This window comes from Natator depressus, chromosome 2 (assembly GCF_965152275.1).
Source record: "Natator depressus isolate rNatDep1 chromosome 2, rNatDep2.hap1, whole genome shotgun sequence".
In the NCBI taxonomy this organism is placed as follows: domain Eukaryota; kingdom Metazoa; phylum Chordata; order Testudines; family Cheloniidae; genus Natator; species Natator depressus.
In genome coordinates, this window is record NC_134235.1 from 17,385,867 (window position 1) to 17,406,540 (window position 20,674).

At 44.4% G+C, this 20,674-nt stretch overlaps 1 protein-coding gene across 2 annotated transcripts in view; it reads left to right on the forward strand.

Moving 5' to 3' along the window:
• ADCY8 (adenylate cyclase 8) overlaps nucleotides 1–20,674 on the forward strand; it is a 176,073-nt gene that overhangs the window by 7,528 nt on the left and 147,871 nt on the right. The gene's annotated exons all lie outside the window — the stretch shown is intronic.

Sequence of the window (20,674 nt, forward strand, 5' to 3'; positions counted from 1 at the left end):
GCCCAGAGTGGGGTGGGGGAGTTCGGGCTCTTCCCGCATCGCTACAAGAGCAGCTAGCAAGGCACACATTGGGGTAAGCTGCTGTATGGAATGGAGTGAAATAACTTGTTTCCAGAGTAGGAGAGCATGGTTCTCTGAGATATTTGGTCTGCTCCTGGGGCAGTATAGCTACCTACCACCCCCCTAAGTCAGGGCAGACTGTAATATTACAATCTAGCCCAGTGCCAGGGGCACATATGCAAAATATGTCAGTTATTTGTACAATGTAGAGATGAACATTTACAGATCGATTCCAATCTCAGTTACGCTGATGTAAGCCAGGAGTAAATGTGATCAGTCTGGTGTGCAGGGCCTGAACCAGAGAGATGCTAACTCTCCCAATACCCATTGATTTGCTGGTGTTCAACATAGCTTGGAGCCATGCCCAAAGGGGTCTTGCTAGGTGCTGAATGAATGGAAGGCACTCAGCAGTTTGCACAGGGGCCTGATTAAAGCCCACTGAGGTTAATGGAAAGACGCCCATTGACTTCAGTGAGCTTTGGATCAGAATATAGGATTGATTTTTCTTTAGGAAAACCAGCAAGATAATTCGGCATTTCTACAAAATGTTACAAGTACATTCCAGGTTAAAGCACTGATTTATGCTTGGAAACCTGCTCATTCTGTCGTGTATTGGTTTGCTCCGATTTCAGTCGTTTCGAATAAATTATGTCAATCTTACCTTTATAAACACCTGAATCTATATCTGATGATGCTGATGTGCTTCTGCCTAAACTACAAGAGAGCAAATGAAGAAGCCAATACCATGTTGCACAATGCAAACTTCCGAAACATACTGTCACCTGCTGACACAATAACTTTTCATCATGCAAGTTTTGTTTATAAGCAACTATTTTAAGAAGTCCTTGAATTTCATTTGCATTTCATTTGCCAGCTTCTCCTGCTGCAGGATTTCACACAGTTAGCCTTGCAGCAAAGACTCAGACTTTAAGGCCAGAAGGACCATCATGATCATTGCAGGCCACAGACCCTCATTCACCCAGCCCATAACTGCTGTCTGAGTTACTGAAGTTCTTTTCAGAGTAGCAGCCATGTTAGTCTGTATCCGCAAAAAGAAAAGGAGGACTTGTGGCACCTTAGAGACTAAACAGATTTATTTGAGCATAAGCTTTCGTGAGCTACACGAGAGCTTATGCTCAAATAAATTTGTTAGTCTCTAAGGTGCCACAAGTCCTCCTTTTCTTTTTGAAGTTCTTTTGTTCTTGACAAATCCATGCTGGCTATTCCTATAACACTATTATTCTCTAGGTGCTTACAGGCTGATTATTTTTAATAATTGAGAGGAGGGCTGCTGAGTAGTTTAATTAACCACTACTGCAATGTGGCATTCTGAGAAATCACTGAAGCATTTCAGTGCAGCAACAGCCATTTTATCAGCTGCAGCAAAAAACTGCATTCCTTGCACATAATCCAAAGGGTTTGGGGCTTTGTTTGTTTGTTTGTTTTCTCATCCTGGTGCTCTTAGCATTAATTTAATTCATATTTTCTACCTGTTTTGAATTATGAATCTGAATGCAAAGTGCACATGCATTTCATGATTTGATTATTGTATCTACTGCAATTTTTGATTTTTTTACCGGATTTTTTCCCAACGTTTTACAACGTCATATGCCAAAGTATGTTCTTTTCCTGAGACACCCTACATTGTTTCCAGATGCATAGTCCTCTTGGAGTTAGAGAGTACAATCCCGACTTACCAAATCAATAGGAGCCTCTAATGGGACCAGGATTTCACCAAGAATATTTTTGATTTTTCTAAACAAGGGCGGAGAGAGAGAGAACTGCAGTATTTACACAGATATCCTAGTTCATATTGTTAGAAGAGGTTTGCATTACAGACACATTACTGTTCCTCCTTTTCTCCAATCTCTGCTGATTTACTTAGGTGGTCAGTTCTTCAGGGCAGGCACTATCTCTTTGTTCTGTGTTTGTTCTGCGTTGATCCATGACTGGGGCCTGGAGGCACAACTACATACAAATAATTAATAATAATTTGGTAAGTCTTTCTGTGAGTCAGAGACATAGTGTGGAAAATTATTTATAAAATACTGTCTACCTTAAATGTGCAACAAAGAGATTAATTAAAGAAACAGCTATTTGTTTTCCCATCTCTGTTACTCAAACAAATGAAGAAGATCTGTATCATATGTGATTGTCTTATGTGTAGTGCCCTACCAAATTTGTGGCCATGAAAAATGCATCGCGGACCATGAAATCTGGTCTCCCACCATGAAATCTGGTATTTTGTGTGTTTTTACTCTATACTGTACAGATTTCATGGGGGAGACCAGCATTTCTCAAATTGGGGGTCTCGACCCAAAAGGGAGTTGCAGGGGGTTGCAAGGTTATTTTAGAGGGGTTACAGAATTGCCACCCTTACTTCTGCGCTGCCTTTAGAGCTGGGCAGCTGGAGAGTGGCAACTTTTGGCCAGGCGCCCAGCGCTGATGATGGCGCCCCACCACCAGCAGCACAGAAGTAAGCATGGCAATACCGTACTATGCCACCGTTACTTCTGCATTGCTGCCTTCAGAGCTGGGCAGCACGAAAGTGGCGGCTGCTGACTGAGGGCCCAGCTCTGCAAGCGGCAGCGCAGAAGGAAGGGTGGCAATACCACACCAGGCCGTCCTTCCTTCTGCGCTGCTGCTGGCGGCGGCTCTGGCTTCAGAGCTGGGCTCCCGGCCAGCAGCCGCTGCTCCCCAGCTGCCCAGCTCGGAAGGCAGCACTGCTACCAGCCGCAGTGCAGAAGTAAGGGTAGCAGTACCGCAACCCCCCCTACAATAACCTTGCAACCTTCCCCCACACAACTCCTTTTTGGGTCAGGACCCCTACAATTACAACACCATGAAATTTCAGATTTAAATAGCTGAAATCATAACATTTATGATTTTTAAAATCCCGTGACCGTGAAATCGACCAAAATGGACCGTTAATTTGGTAGGGCCCTACTTATGTGAAAGTATTTCTAATGGGTATCAGTGTTAATAATGTGTATCTATAATTATATACACATCCTTAGAGACTTCTAATCATTATAGAGATCATTCCAATATGTATTAAATCTAATTTATTATGATAGACATTTGTGGTCTTGTATGGGAGGTATTGATATCTCGTGCACATTCCAACCAGGGACTGGGAATCAAGAATTCTGGGTTCCACTCCTGAATTTGCCACCTGCCATGCTATGTGTGTGACTTTGACAAGTCTCTTTACCTCTCTGTATCTCAGTTTACAAACATAGATATAAATGTATCTTCCAGGGTCCTGTAAGGGTAAATAATTAATGTTTTTGCAAAGTGCTTTGAGAACTTCATGCCAAAGGTGTTATGTAAGTGCCAACTCTTATTATTACCTTGTTGACTACACAAAGTTAGTCTCTGCACCTCACTGTTACCTTTCATTCAAACATATTACCCTTCCACAACAAAGAGCAGGAAGAACTACTCTCTGTTTAGTGTCAACAGTCATTAAGATAAAAAGAAAAGGAGGACTTGTGGCACCTTAGAGACTAACAAATTATTTGAGCATAAGCTTTTGAGAGCTACAGCTCACTAGTGAGGATGATTTCAGAAAAAGTGTTGTAATATAACTTTGTTCTTTATAAAGCAGATCTGATTATATAGTGATGGATTTTGTGTTTTAGGGACCTGGTGCTCTTTTACACCACAGCCACTTTACACCCCCATGGCACTGCAGGAGGCCATTCAATGGGAGTAAACTACTTGTATGTCCACTTTAAGGCCTCTTTACACAGCCAGAGCTCATTAGTGTAAATGAGGATTCGGCCTTTGGAGTGCAAAGTTTACATTTCCTAGGATGAATCGTCTGAAATTCAATTCATATTGTTTTTCTTCTCTTCTTCATTTCTCTGTTTATTGATTAACTCTATGAAAAAGCCCCTCCCCTACGGAAAATAAGATCTTAAATAAAATAAAACGCAATCGTTCCCATCAAAGATGGCATGGCACTTTCAAGAACACAATTCAGAGATTTGTGAGAAACTGTTTGTCTGTTTAAAGCACCATTGCTTATGTCAGCTATTTGCCTTCCCTTTCCAGCTGCACTGTGAAACTAGAGCAAGGTGGCATAGTTAAAATTAAAAATGCAAATCTTAATGGTTCCCACAGCAATGGTAACTGGGCTACATTGCCCATATGTAGTATATTCTATTTGTCTTTTTCTTGTTAAGGACTCAGTCCTTCTACCATTGAAAGTCAATGGCAAAACTCCCATTGACTTCAAAGAGAGAAGGATTGGCACTATAGTTTTATTTTAAATGAAATCTTGAAATTTGCAGATAAAAGCTAAATGCAACAAAAAATATGGAGTGACGCTACTTTGACAGAAGCTGTGATATTGCCAATGTAAATACAGCTTTTGGGTTGATAATGTGGGTAGGGATTGGCTGTATTTGTTAAAATGAAATGGATGCAATCTCCTTCAGAGAAAACATCTCAGTAGCCACCTGAGAGTGGCAGCCCCGTGCTTGTCAAGCTGAAAAGAGCATGTGCAATGTTATCACTCCCTGTGTGATGACACACAGCAAATGGGCCTTCAATCACCTTCTAAAAATCTTAACATGCCCACTGAGCATGCTCAGAATTCATTTTCTTCAATAGCTCACAACTTTCTTTTCTGCCAGAAATGTACTTGTCCCTTCATCGTTAAGGAATATTTATATGTACATTTTCAAACTTCAGCCATATTTTTTGGCTACTGCCCTATAAAAAATACCTCAAGTAGCAGCCTAATATTACTCCCAAATTGTATGTTTAAGTGATGGCTGTGATAGCAACCTAAGACGTTTTAAAGTGGAGTTCTCCCCTGAAAAGTAACTTCATAGACATAGTATTAGGGGGTTCCTGTTTATTGACTGTTAGTGATTTCCACCTCATGGTCCAGATCAATGGGATTGCTCATGTATTTAAAATTATGCACATGTTTATTGGATTGGGGTCTTCCCAAATGGTAAAGTAACTGCCAGCCCTACAAATTCAGTCTGAGATCTGGAAGTGAAGCTGGGACCTTTCATAGAATCATAGAATATAAGGGTTGGAAGGGGGTCATCTAGTCCAACCCCCTGCTCAAAGCAGGACCAATCCCCAACTAAATCATCCCAGCCAGGGCTTTGTCAAACCTTACCTTAAAAACTTCTAAGGAAGGAGATTCCACCACCTCCCTAGGTAACGCATTCCAGTGCTTTACGATCCTCCTAGTGAAAAAGTTTTTCCTAATTATCCAACCTAAACCTCCCTCACTGCAACTTGAGACCATTACTCCTCGTTCTATCATCTGCTACCACTGAGAACAGTCTAGATCCATCCTCTTTGGAACCCCCTTTCAGGTAGTTGAAAGCAGCTATCAAATCCCCCCTCATTCTTCTCTTCCACAGACTAACCATCTCAACCATCTGCATAACCTTGTTGCATTCAGTGGATTTGCACATGTGTAAATAAATGGCACTTATTACATAATTCTGTTGGTGATGCACAAGAAGGCATAGAACCCTGAGTTTTCTAGCTGAGTTTTTTAACATAAGTAAAAATCAGTAAAAACATTTTGTGACTAAGCTCAGAAGATTCGACCCTGAAAATACAAACCAAATAAATCTGCTGAATAAGAAAGTGTTATGTTTACATAGACAAGCCAGATCAGCTTCTGTTGGTGAGAGAGGCAAGCTTTACTGGATCAGCTTCTGTTGGTGAGAGAGGCAAGCGTTCGCTCGAGCACCTTGCTCTCGGCTCTGGGACCTTGCTTCCTCGTGGGGTCCTAGAACTCAGGCTCCAGCCTGAGCACGAACATCTACAGCACAAGTTTACAGCCCCTCAGCCTGAGCCCCTCCCCCCACCCCCCAAGCCCGAGTCAGCTGACACAGGCCAACAACCGCTGGGGTTTAATTGCAATGGAGACATACCCAGAGATTCACAATTAAATACAAGGTGGAACAGATTGTTTGGCATAAGGAATTAACACGTATTCTAAGGGACCATTAAAGGTGAAGTGGCCCATTAACAACTACAAGTCATACCACAAAAAAAAGGGAATAGTGGGTTACAGATTGTTGTAATATGCCATAAATCTAGGGTTGCCAGGCGTCTGGTTTTCGACTGGAATGCCCAGTCGAAAAGGGACCCTGGCAGCTCCGGTCGGCACCATCGACCAGGCCGTTAAAAGTCCGGTCGGCGGTGCAGCGTAGGCCCAGAACTAAGGCAGCCTCCCTGCCTGCCCTGGCTCCACACGGGTCCCAGAAGCAGCCGCCAGGTCCGTGCAGCCCCTAGGCGCATGGGCGGCCAGAGATGCTCCGCGCACTGCCCCCACCCCCAGCGCTGGCTTTGCAGCTTCCATTGGCCGGGAACCATGACCAATGGGACCTGCAGGGGCAGCGCCTGTGGGCATAAGGGCAGTGCGCAGAGCCTCCCTGGCCGCCAATGCACCTAGGGGCTGCAGGGACCTGGCAGATGCTTTCTGGGAGCTGCAGTAAGCCCCGCCAGGACCTCTGTACCCCGAACCCCCTCCTGAACCGCAACCCCCTGCCCCAGCCCAGAGTCCCCTCCTGCATCCCAAACCCCTCGTTCCCAGCCGCACCCAGAGCCCGCACCCCCTGCTGGAGCCCTCGACCCCCCCCCCCCACACACACACACACACTCCAACCCCCTGCTGCAACCCGGAGCCCTCTCCCACCCCCTGAACCCCTGATTTCTGGCCCCACCCAGAGCCTGCACCCCAGCTCAGAGTCCCCCCCGCACTCCGACCCTCTTCCCCAGCCCAGTGAAAGTGAGTGAGGGTGGGGAAGAGTGATCAACGGAGGGAGGGGAGATGGAGCAAGAGGAGGACAGGGCCTCGGAGAAGGGGCGGGGTGGGGGCAGGGCCTCCGGAAGGGGCTGGGCAGGGTGTTTGGTTTTGTTCGATTAGAAAGTTGGAAACCCTACATAAATCAAAGTGTCTTTATTAAGACCATAATTTTTAGGCCCAAGCAACATTGTGGATTTAAGCTCCCAGGGTCATCCTTTGAAGGTGGTGTGCATGTTTCCACTTAGGATGAGGACTGAGAGGTCAGATATGGAGTGATCATTTTGTTGAAAATGGTGCTTTTGTCATTTTTCTATGTGAGAGCATAGTGATTGTCTGGTTTCACCCACATACTTGTTATTGGGGTGCACTGGATGAGGTACACTACATGTTGTAATAGGCATGTGTAGGACCCATGAATCTTGAAAGGTGTATTGGGACGTAGGCATGTATTGATTACCGTAGCAATGGTGATACGTCTGCAGGCTTTGCATTTAGACACTTTTCAGACATGCTCTTTAGGGCCTTAAAATACAATTACAGTTGGCAAAAGGACTCAGCAAAAATGACATTGTGGTGTTTCATGTTTATTCTTTCTCTGTAACTTGCTTTCTGATCAGATTAATTATCTTTACATGTCAAAATAATATCCGCTGTTTTCCTAAAGTTTGTGGATACCTAGCGAGAACTGATAGGTGCAATATAAAGATTGAGAATAAATACTTTAATTAATAAACACGCTGTTTTTTTAATTACCATTGCTGCAAACTCAAGCTGGAATCTGGAAACGAAGCTGTATTTTTTATGCCACCAGTAATAAAGATGCTGCAATTATAAACTTCATGGTACTTTGTGCAGTAAATTGAGCTGAATTCTATCATCAGCTACCTTTACAGAAATCAGCAACATGCCTTCTCTAAGGGAGGCACCGGCTATCTCTATCAGCAGTGGATTCCTTTGCAATGGACCCTGCTAATCTTCACCACCTATGCAGCATATGTAGGATATGGACCCAGAATTCTGTTCGTGGCACAAAGGGTTCTCAACTCTCATACCTCAAGGAAGGCACAGTGTTTGTGCCTCCAGAATTTGCTTGGCGGAGATATCCAGTTCAGTTCAAATTTGCTTGGTTTGCTCCACAAAGTAACATGAAGTTTGAAGAGAGCCTGGATCAGCCACTAATTAGAAATTAGCCCACAGTATTGTTGGTGATGCAAGTAGAGGGTAGGATCCAGCTGATTCTTCCATAGCACTAATGATAGATTGCTAAAAGTAGTGAAACATGCTCTGCTCAGTAAAGTCAGCATGTACTGTAGAATGCAAAGAAACTGCAGGGAGCAAGTTTGCCAAATAAGCAGAGGCCATTTTTACACAGTCACATTTTTTTATTTTATCACAAACTCACTTCAATTGTTTCTTGTGCTGAGTTAATAAAAATCCACCCAGTTCCAATGCCACACAAAGCTGCAAAATTCTCCCACCCCTAATTTCATAGCCCTGTTCTAACTTTAGTAATCTCATTAATGTACATTGCTTTGGTTATGGCCACAGATCATGTTCTTTATTGCAGATGCCATTCAATAGACTAGCAGAAGGTGTATACACGAGTTTGAGTGAAGAACAATCAGGTAGAATTTTTATGGTTCCTAATGAAAGCCTTGATTCAGCAAGAGACTTTAAGGACATGCACAACTTTAAGCATATGAGTTGTCTTGTTGAAGCCAGTGGGACTTGAGCTGGGTGAAGTATTTTTGGCAAATAGTAAATTCATTGAAATATTAATTTTTCAGGACATCAAAACTATTTGCAAATTCGGGTTGATTTCAGCAACTAGTTTCAGCTTCAAAAAACTGATTTTTGGTAAAGCCAAAAACTGTTTGTTTCATCTATTTTGAAATGTTTCATTTTGACTTTTTGTTTCAAAATGGTGGTTGGTTTTGGTATTTAACCCAAAACAAAATGAAAAAACAAAACCTTTTGTTTTCAACCAAACAAATCATTTTGTTTGACCAAAACAAATTCTTTTTAATTGTTGGATGTTCTTTTTATTTTTGTTTTGGCAAGAAAATTAAAAAAAAAATAAAAAATCAATTTCGGTTTGAATTGAGCCCTTCCCCCCTGCCCAGATTTTCCAGTTCGGTCCTCCAATCAAAAAATCAGTTATTGGTCAGCTTTAAATTGGCCTACTCATGTTCTTAAAATTATGCAGAGGCCTATGGGACTTTTATAAAAATAACAGAAATCTTAAAATGTAGATAAAAATGGCCTTGAAGAAGATTCGGAGCTGCTCTACCTCTTGTCTTGCAGCTGAGGATCACCCAGGTGTGGAAATGTCCTGGCCAAGATCCCTTGAAGCTAAACATGCCCATTTGTCAGGAAATCTAGAGCATGGGTGGGGGTGAGGAGCTTAGGAGCAGTTATGGAGTCCATACACCACTGGAAGATTCCTCTGTTTCGGAGAAATTCTCTTGGGGCTGGAGCCACTGGGTTTAAGGCTGCTTTATATCACTGGAGCTGCGGAAGCATCCTTGTGGGCTGAGCATCTGGCCCACTTTACACAGGTGTAAGTGACTACATGAGATGCCAAGAAGTTGAGAACTGGCTTTTCCTTGTAGCTCAATGAATATAAAGTGATCCCCACCTTGTCTAAATAAGCCGAGACTCTTAGCAGCAGCACAGAATTGTAATTCAGGCAACATAATAGCTAATGTTCTCTTCAGGAACAATATACTGAGACCTTGCTGGGATATTTTTTTATAATTTTTTCATCGCGTGAAGGGCAGTTCACTTATTCAGCAACGTGCCTTAATTTCCAGAGCACAAATGCACATCAGCACAGTTCAGAACAGCGATCTAAAATTCTTCTGCTCTTATAAAGGATTTTCAAGGCAGCTATCCACCAGCTCCTGCAAAGTACAGGAATCTGGCCGTAATGATGAATACTTTGGGAGTTCAGGCCTTTGGGAAAAATATTCAAACTCATTCTGAGGACATTGTTATAGAACCAGGGAACCTCTGGAGCTGAAAGCAAGAATCTCTACTGCCTGAGGTGAAGGGCCGGCTTCCCCCCTACTGAACTGTAATAAAGACATGTCTACGCTGCATTGTAAATCCAGGTCTGTGGGATCCAGGCTTGTGGACTCCGTGTTTCCAAGCCTATACTTGAGCAGCCACACTGCATTGTAAACCTGGGTTTACAGTTTCTGGACCCAGGTCTCACAGCTGTGCTAGCGCATCCACACTGTGCTACGCAGACCTTCTGACTCAGGTCTGCAACTTGAACTGCATCAACACTGCAAAATGACAGGGCTTGGACCTGAGTCACAGCAGGAGTTGGTCTCAGGCCTACCCCCCGGAGTGGTTCTAGGACCTGGGTCTTGCATGCGTGCTGATCAGAGTCAGACAGTTTTGTGTGTGGATGATAGTGGGTTTTGGACTCAAACCTGAGTCTGAGCCCAAGTTTACAATGCTGTGTAGACATACCCTAACAGAATCCCATCCTCTGTGGATCAAGCACCAAGAGGCACACATAACACATTGACCAATGAGCTACAATTGCTCTTTATGCTGTTCTTTTACTAGAACTATTTCAGAAGTGCCAACCACCCTTCCTCTGATAATCAAGCCAATCTTCAAGGTGTCTCAGGTCAGGGAGCCAAAACTTCCAGTATGCAAAATCAACAGTCACTTTGGAAAATGTTGACTGTGTTATTCACAATTGGCTAAGTTAACAATCACACAGAAAAGAGAGATCTTCCATTGTTGTACGCAGTGTTGTTGTAGCCATGCTGGTCCCAGGATATTAGAGAGACAAAGTGGGTGAGGTCATATCTTCTATTGGACTGACTTCTGTTGGTGAGAGAGCTTGTATCTCTCACCAACAGAAGTCAGTCCAATAAAAGATATTACCTCACACACCTCCCCACAGAGAAGAGAGGCAGGAAGAGACAGCTACAACAGAGCCTGATGCCTCTGGGGGCCTCTCTGTATGCCCTGCTAGGAAAATGGAAAGCCGTGCCTGTTTAGGCCCCCTCTTGCCATCCCCTGCTGGCTTAGAGGGGTTGAGAGAGGAAGCCTTCCCCCTGCTGCATCTGGCCTAATCAGCAGCAGGAGCTACCGCTCCATTGCCTGCTCCCACATGAGGTAATGGGAGATGGGGTCAGAGGGGCTGTGGGGAGAATGTGGGCACAGGAGGCTTGTGGAGGGGGACAAGAGTTACATGGGGAAAATTGGAGAGATGGGAACAGGACGGTCTGGTACTGGGGAGTGGGGGAGAAATACAGGGGGACCCTGGAGAAGGGCAATTGGGAGGAACTAGAGGAAGTGGAACAGAGGGAAAGATGGACAAGGGGGAGACCAATAAGGTGAGGACCTTGAGTGGGGGGCCACCACAGGCTGGGACTTTGGGTTGGGGGGTTGGGTACAGGAGGACTGGGGATGGGGTAACTAGTGCAAAGGGGGGTTCTTGAGGAAAAGGGACAGGTACAAAGGGATCTGGAGGGGAAGCAAAGGGTGTGGTGGGGAAACTGGGAGGGTGGCTGGAAGGAGAGGCAGAGTAGTGGAGAGAGTTGCAGGGAGGGGAGCTCTGTAGGAGACTTCAGGGGCACCTGGCAAGAGGGAGGCAGAGCCTGGGAACTGGAGGGGGAGGGATCCGGGAGACAAAGAGAGATGAAGACAGAGATTAGCTGGAGAAGGGATGGGGGACGCAGAGCAAAGAGGAAGGGTGTGAAATGTTGAGAGACAGAGGGGGAGTATCTGAGGGATTGAGAGAGAGAGAGAGAAGTGGAAGTTTGGTGCATGTCAGACTGAGGGGATATTAGGGGTGTATGTTTTTGAGAGACCTGGGGGCAGAGGGATATTGGGAGAGGCAGAGAGAGATGGGGACTTTGCAGGGGCAATGAGGAGGGGACTGGGATGTTAAGTACTTTTGAGCTCTAGAGCTAGGTCTTGAAACACTTCTGTGTATCATTATAAATACAGTATCCAGCTCTTCAGCGGGGAAGGCTAGTGCTGCTGGCCCTCTTTATTCACAAGCTGACATATGGTGTCATAGAAGCATCACTGGACGGGAACTAAAATGATCACTGCTGGTCCCCAGACAAAGGTCATTTGGGGATAAATTCCACATTTGAAGGAAAAACTTGCTTTTCTTTTTAGAATTGGTCAAAAATGCAATTATTTTTCATGGGAAATATCAAAACGTCTTTATTTTTTCTAAGTTTCCTGTGGAAACTTTTCAGGGTTTGTTTTAATTATAGAAAAGAAAAGAATTGATTTTCAGTAAAAAAAAAATTGGTTTTCAAATATATAACCAAATTCTAACATTTTTCCTGAAATATTAATATTTTAAATGAAAATTTTTTGGTTTTCAGTTACTGTTTTTTCATTAAAAAAAAACCAACCCAAATTTCAACCAAAACAAAATTTTTCCAGTTTTCCCAATTTTTCTTTCAATTTGAAAGCCATTTTTCATTAATAAAATGTTTTGATGAATTAATTTTGACCAGCTGTATTTATTTTTGTGGTAGGTGCTTTTCTTTTTAAAAAAAGGAGTTGTTTGAAGTAACTTAGAGGTTGGTGATTTTTTTTAAGTACTCCGTGTAGAGAAAGTATAGATACAGCGTGTGAGGATGAGGTCAAATGTGCATGATTAATACCGTGTATTACATGACTGTGTGGTTTACTTCATGGTTGCAGAAATATGGGAATTTATTTTATGAGTCTAATGCCCATATATGTGTTTACCTCTAGCTGTTTCTACAAACTGATTACTTTTAAAATGTCAGCATTTGCAAAAAAGTGGTATTGTCTGTTTGTTCCCTATAGTTAGTTTATAAATGTGGTTTCTGTGTCATACGTGTTACCAAATGTTGACTTAATAATGGCTACTAACGTATTTGAAAATCTCTCAATCAGTGTTTTTCTATAGTACCAGCACTGTTGTATCTGAACACACAGGGAGAAACCATTTGAATATTGGGTCCTGATTCATTCTCCATCAAGATACAAGACTTCCCATTTTCTCCAGCAAAAGACACCCATACCCCATAGAGCAGTGGTGCCCAACCTTATGAGACAGGAGGACCACATAAAGGGCTACATATTTTAATAAGATTTAAAGTCACCTGTATTAATTTATACTTTAAGTTCAGCTTGCTTCATATGTATTTAAATAGATTGTTTCTATGTGCAGTATTGTCTATTTAAACACTTGTGTAAACTAAGATGATGAAAACAGGACAACAAAATGCTAATGAATTGGCCATTAGTACATTGTGTTGAAAGCAGGCCACGGGCCTTATAAAATGCTCTGGTGGGCCATAAGTTGGGCTCCCCTGCCACAGAGAGACAATTAGGCTACTTGGTTGGCTACCCTGCAGCCAGTTTGATTGAAGAACCTCTGCTGTTTGCTGGAGGATGTAACCCAGGAACCGCTTAATACCAACTAGCAGAGGATACTGGGGGTAGTTTTACAAGGATCCCCTGAGTCAGATATATGTACATATTAAGTTAATCAAAGGGTTGCATGTCAGGTCTCTATCATGAGCCACTAGCCCACTGGTCATCATAATCATTTCAAAATGTATGCACAGCTAATAGTTAAGGACTTATGTATCTATACTGGAAATTAGGTTCTCAAAGCCTTGGAACTAAGGTAGGTGACCAGTAGGTGATATGTCTGAGGCCTGGACTGCACTACAAAGTTAGGACGACATAAATCTCCTTGCATTGACCTAGTTGTTCATGTGTCTACACTTAAATTTGTCTCCCACCGATGTAAGCACCCTGTTGTAGCAACACAGTAACACTCCCTCCCTGCCTCACAATGCCCGACACTGACTGTTTTGGTCACAACTGTGAACTCCACTGCCCAGGAGTCACAAAGGCTGGAAGCCTTCCCTCCACTTTAAAGTCTCGCACATTTTTGAAATGCCTTTTCCTGATTGTCCAGTGTGGCGAACACACCTAGCTGCTCTCCATCGTCATGTGCAACTGCCCAGCTGAGCATGCCAGCAACATGCTCCAGATGCGCTCCAGCTTGGTGTAGACAGGAAATATTGGATCACCTTGACCTGTAGGGAGAAGAGGCTGTGAAAGCACAGCTATGGACCAACCATTGAAATGTCGACATCTATGAGCAGATTGCATGAGGGATACAGGAGAAGGAGTATGACGGGGACCAGCAGTAGTGACACATGAAAGCGAAGGAACTGCAGCAGGCATATCAGAAGGCCAGGGAGGTGAACAGTCAATCAAGTGCCAAGCCACAGACCTGCCGCTTTTACAAAGAGCTGCATCCCATACTTGGGGGAAACCTCACCACCACCCTGCAGAACACCATGGATACCTTCAGGGAACCCAAGTCACAGGCCCCTGGCATGAACAGTGAGGAGGAGGTGGAGCAGGTAGAGAAGGAGATGGGGGATGTGCGATGAAGTGGGAATTTTCTGTAATATTTTTATGACTCCTATGTATGCCTCAGTTTCCCCAATATGCTGCACTTCACCCAATAAAGGGTGGAAAAGGACTGTTTGCTCTCAGGTCAGGCTAAGAAACATAAGTGTGGGTGTTGGCTATCGATCTGAGCCTCAGTCCCCATATCAGTGGAGCACCTGAGAAGACAGTGGCAAAGCCAATCACCAGAACACTGACACCTAGCTACCAACAACCCAGAGGGAGGTGGAATTCCCCAAGTCTCAGCAGGGAAGCTGAGCAACATTCCCCAGCTCAGGAACAAAGAACTGGAGAGGTGTGAGGTAGGGGGATAAGTGATGGCTGCTGGGAGGAGTCAGGGCCCTCACCTGGGAATGGACCAAGGAGGTCAGACTGAGAAACACACAGAGTTTGAACAATGGGAGTCACTACAGCTTGGCTGGGCTCTGGGCTGACCAGAATGGTCTATGCATTCTCCTTCATTTCTCTATGTTAACCAAAGGATTCCCTATGCTGTCTTCCAGTTGACTAATAAACCCTACTGGTTTTGGTAATGCTGTTTGAGAGTCACTGCAAATGCTTGGCAAGGTGCATTAATCCCCAAAGAGTGTACAAGTCTCTATCAGGAGTCTATCTAGTTGGACTTACTGAACGGAGCTCACACTGTGAAGCAGGAGTGCTGAAGGCCTAGCGGTCCAGTCTAAGGAGGTGTTGAAGCTGCCTGGCTTACCCTGTAGAAAGACTGAAACCCCTAGAGGGTTTGGCACACTGAAGGTTCTCCTCCTAGAGAATGTTCCAAAGCGGGGCTGTAACACCAGTCCTGTGGACCTGAGACAACATCCCACCAGGGAATCCAGCTATTCCACAAGGCAGGACCTGTTTGAGATTCCACTGCAGTCCAGTCAGTTCCGGCAGTCGAGCACGGGCGCACCCGTTGCAGGGGAAGGAACATCGAGTAAGTGTGTGATTGTATTTCCTATTACAGTGATGTACCGATGGCACCCCCAGTGTAACAGGACACAGCTATCAACTTTTCATTAAGGGCTAGCAGAACAACCAAGAGAGGTGGAACTGCTATTTGCTTTTCATTCCCCTGGAGTTAGGCAAGGGGGGCCATGCGGGGCAGTTTGTGTATCTACACAGGACTGTCCCTTGAATCCTCCTGAGAGATCTCGATGAAACTTTCATGGACTTAGTCTGCAGTCCTCTGCCGAAGGTGTCTAGGGATGGCAGCCTTATTTCTTCCTCTGTGTAGGACAGTTCCAAATGCCAGTCACAGTAACTCTGGCTGGTACTACTGCAGTACACAGACTAGCAGCATATGGCCCCAGGCAGCTTTGGGACACCAGCAGCAGCTGTTCTCTCTCTTCCTTTGTTACCCTCAGGAGTGAGATATCAGCTAAAAGCACCACCGCCTGTGGAAAATAGTGCCAGTATTCAGTGCCATTGCCCTATACTCAGTTTCATGCAATCAAGCAATTTCCTCCCCATTTCCCTGAGCCCAGGTGGGCCATACTCACCATGGCTGGTGCTATGAGTGGTGCGGTGCACAAGCACTCCAAAGCAGAAGGGTCAATAAGCACATCTTGTTTAAAACTTTAGGGGACCAAAGGAAAAGAGTTCTGAATCTTAACTTTCACTTTCCATTGTGACTATTTTGACAGTTGTACCTCTGTGTTTTACCTGCAGTTGCTAGCACGGGGGAGGGTTCCCCCTCCACACCCGTGGAACACCTGAGCCAGATAAGGAGGAGACAGAAGAGGACTCGGAATGAGATCCATCAGATCCCGCAAGCCAGTGCTGCATTAGACAAAGGGCCTGGAGGGTGAACATCGCAGGCAGCCTGGAGAAGGAAACAGCAGACAGGAGAAAGGCCCAGGAGTGCCAGCAGGGAGAGGAGAGGGAGATACACCACGACATAATGGAGTTTCTCTGGCAGCAAACACAGACGCTGCAGACTCTTATGGACCTATAGTTTCAACAATTGCCACCTCTCCTCCCTTTGCAATCCATGGAGAACTCCATTAAAACACCTCCCTTAAAACCCATCAGCGTTCCATGTGGCATCAGGGGCCACATCCGTACCCCTATCACTTCACTCTGGGGGACACTAAGGACAACCACAGCTTCACATACGTTGACCTGTGAAAGTCACGGTTGCTGTATGTGTAGGTAAAATGGACATGAATGTTTTTTTCCCCTTGCTAAGTTCTGTTCCATTAATTTATTACGTTTTTATAGGTTTGCTTTTAAATTGCACAGCTTTTTCTTTGCACTGATTTTGTTACAGAATAAAATTCTGTTATTTGGGAAATAATTCACCTTTATTAGTTCACAACATGTGCTGCAGAGGGCCTAGCAGTTCAGAAAGCACTCGCTTACTTGTTACTGTACAGTCTGACAAAACTCATAGGATCAGTGACAAACAAGGTATAATAATCATAAATGTACATCAAGAATCACAAAATTAACGGGTGCATTGATACTGTTATGTTCACAAATGCACACCAAGCAGCACACAATTCCTAGCAGGCCTCAAAACAGCAGGGCCAGGTAGAGCACAATACACCACCATGCATTACTGTGGCTCAGTGTTAAAGTATTCTTTCAGAGTCCCTGAGTCATATAGCTCCGTGTTTAGCTCTTCTAATAGCTTTTGTGTCTTGCTGTTCGAACTTAGTAGCCAGCCGCTCCATCTCTGCCCTCTGCCCTAATGGCAATTTTCCCCCCTTTACTTCACAAACGTTATGCCGGACACAACAGACATCTATAACCATTGGGAATTTTGTGCACTGAGATCCAGTCTTGTGAGTAAACAACGCCAGTGTCCCTTCAGTCTACCAAAGTGCATTCAACTGTCATTCTGCGCTTGCTGAGCCGGTAGCTGAATCTTTCCTTGGTTCTGTCAAGGTGGCTAGTGTGTGGCTTCGTGAGCCAGGGGAGCAAACTGCAGGCTGAGTCCCCCAGAATCACTATTAGCATTTCAACATCCGCAGTGGTAATCCACCAGTCGGGAATGAAGGTCCCTGCTTATAGCTTTCTGAATAGCACTGTGTTCTTAAAGATGCATGCATCATGCACCTTATCTGACCAGCTAACACTGGTGTTGGCAAAGTATCCCCGGTGATCCACCAAATGTGCATAACCATAGAAATGTAGCCCTTTCTGTTGATGTGCTTTATAGCAAGGTCATCTGGCGTCAAAATAGGACTATGCGTGCCATCTGTTTGTCCACTGCAGTTCAGGAACCCCATTGCTGCAAATCCATTGACTGTGTCCTGCACATTGCTGAGAGTCACAGTCCTGCGTAGCAAGAGGGGATTAATGGCCCTACACACTTGCATGACAACGGCTGCCAGCATGGATTTTCCAAATCCAAAGTGATGTCCCACTGACCACAGAGCGATTGCCACTTGCTTCTCCACTGTCGGTGCAGCCACTCTCATCAACCCAAACCTTATTGTGATGTGATCTCACCCGAGCGGACCCGGAAGCAGCGCTCTGCCATCTGCAGCTGCTCCGTGAATGCCACCATCTACCTTGAATTGGCTCTCACTATGTCCCATAGCAGTCTGTTCTCCAAGAAATTGTCATGTTCCTCGCTGATTCGGTTCTTGTTGTGGCTGTGCAAACCCTGGAGGATTGTGCCTCCTCTGCTTGCAATGCTCATGGCAATAGTGCAGAGCTGTGCAGGCTCTATGCTTCTGTCAGCGATGGTGGACAGCGAGGAGGGACATGCAGATTCATGCAGTTTTTTTAAAAAAAGGCACCAAAATGATGAGCTAAGCTATAGATTACTTTATGGGATGGAGACTGTTGCATGCCAGGAAATTGACCCCATGCTCCGAGTCACCCCTGTGCGACTCATTTCTGCCCCACCATGCATTGCCAAAGCTTCCCAAAAGACAGTGTGCTGGATGGCAGCGAGTTGCACAGTGGGATACCTGCCCATGGTGCACCACACTGTGCAGTGACACAAGCACTTCTAGTGAGCACGTGCAACACCAATGCAAGGAGCCAAGTATGCATGCATACAAACAATATACAACCGCAGTGACTTTATGGCAACGTAAGCTGCACTGACCAAAGTTTGTAGAGTAGACATGGCCTTAGACAAGTTGAAGCAGGAGGAAACAAATGCTTCTCTCTCTATCTGGTCATGTGTGTATTGAGCATTGTGTGTCTCACAATGGAGGCCTTTTTGCATACTGAGCCTTATATCAGTGAAAGATTGTGCAATCTACAAGAGAGGAAATTTACAGGAAGAAATAAACAGCAGGAGGGGATCCTGTTTATGCATAAAGGCAATGGATTGTGGGGGTATATCTAGGAGCGTGGGTCTTTCACCTGGGAGACAACCTGACAGGATGGCTTGTCTCATGAAAAAGGGATCACAGCGTGGCTAGCTGGAAAGTACGGGTGAGCAGTAATTTATTAGACCTGAAAGTATCTTGTTAATTATGTCTAAGTTCTAGAATGCCTGTTATGGTTTTATTTTATATGTAATCCTTTGTTTCCAATATTTCTGCTTGCTATCACTGGAATCTTCATACTTTGTTAAATAAACTTTTACTTGTTTTGACTACAAACATATCTAAGAGTTGTGTGTTAAGCAGAGTGGTGATCTGAGGTGTATCAGGTAAACTGGTGTGCACTGCTTCTTTGGAAGAAGTGAATTTGTGAATACTGCGAGTGTCCAGTGGAAAAGGGACTGGACATTCCAGGGAGACACTTGCAGGGCTCAGGGGTTGGGCTGGACCTATTGATAATGTGTAAAGAGACAGCGAGGCCTGATTAGACCTAGAGGGGAGTGCTTGTGTTGCCAGTAGCCAATGGAGTTGTGGAGCAGACCTCCAGCAGGCACAGACAGGGCTTCCTCACGCCAAAGGCGGGTGGTAGCAAGGTGCCTCACAGCCCTGGGGATCCCTGGGAAGCCTCACATAGGGTTTATGCTTCCAGAGAAACACTCGTTCTGAGTATTAACAAACATGAGAAATTAAAGAGAATCATCACATGAACATTAGGAACACTTTACTTCACTTGTGTTCCAATAGACGGTGAACTGAGACCATCAGAACAGAGCCCAGGGGCTTGATCTAAAGCCTGTAGAAGTCAATGGGCATGTCACCATCGATTTCAACAGGCTTTGGGTTACTGCCCAAGTCCTAAACAATATATCATCCCGTTTTAATTAAACAGAGTCCCTTTTCACCTGGCACTTTTCATAGTGTTTATACATAAACACTGCTTGACTTCCTGTAAAAATCAGCCAATTGGCAGAATCAATTTATTGTAATAGTATTGGCTTGATTTTTAAAGATTAAGGAATAATTTTTCACCCAGTGACTGAAACCCCATTGACAAACCCAGTGCACCAGATTATTCTCCATTTTTTTTAATGACACGAAGCTCTTAAACATTGTCTGTCAGCCCTCAATAATAGCTCCCCAGCATGTCCAAGAGCATATAATGTTCCTTTTCAGAGGCTCATCAGCAATGCTTTCCCACGAGATCAGCAGTTATGTATCATTACTGCTTGGGCACTGATCTGTATATTCTCTGGAGGACCAAAAGCTGCTTTGCTCATGCAGAGAGACTCTCTGATATCAACAGAGTTTTGTGTGAGGAGGACAAGCAGGATTTTGTGTCTCTAATGTCTGATTTAACTGGTATTGTAAAGCAGCAATGTAGATTGCTCATATTGTGTGTGCATATGGGGCCTGATCCTCAGTTGGTATAAATCAGCATAGCTCCATTTTAGAGCGTGATGCTGATTTACACCAGCTAAGGATCTTGCTCATTATATGTTAACTTATATACATCAAGATCAATGCAATAGGTTTGATCCTGAGATGTACTGAGTTCCTGCAACTTCCACTGCCAGCAGCTGGGATTGGATGACAGGGGATGGACCACTCGATAAATGCTCAGCATCTCCCAAGTTTAACCTCCATATTCTTTTAATTTGCTCGGAAGGATCCAATTCCTGTTTACCTTGCTCACGTGAGTAGTGCCACTGAAAGAAATGAACCTACCCTTTTGAGTAAACCAAGCAGGATTTAGTCCACAGTAGTTATCTGGGTGTGCTTGTGATCCCATACTTGTTTTATACCAGAGTAACTCCATAAACCTCAGTGGAAGAATTACTTCTGGCTAGCCACAGTGTGAGATCAGAATCAGGCCTTGCTCAGTGTTTTTTCTCTTCCAACAAAGCAGCAGAAGAAATCTAAACCTGTATTATGTCTCTGACATATTCTGTCAGGCAAAGAACTGAGTCAACTTTTTCCCGCAGCACTCTTGGTACTTTTGTATTGCGCTGAGTTTTCATGGCTCATCACACTGAAACATCCACTGTAGCGAATAGCAAAACAACACCCACAGGTTTCACAA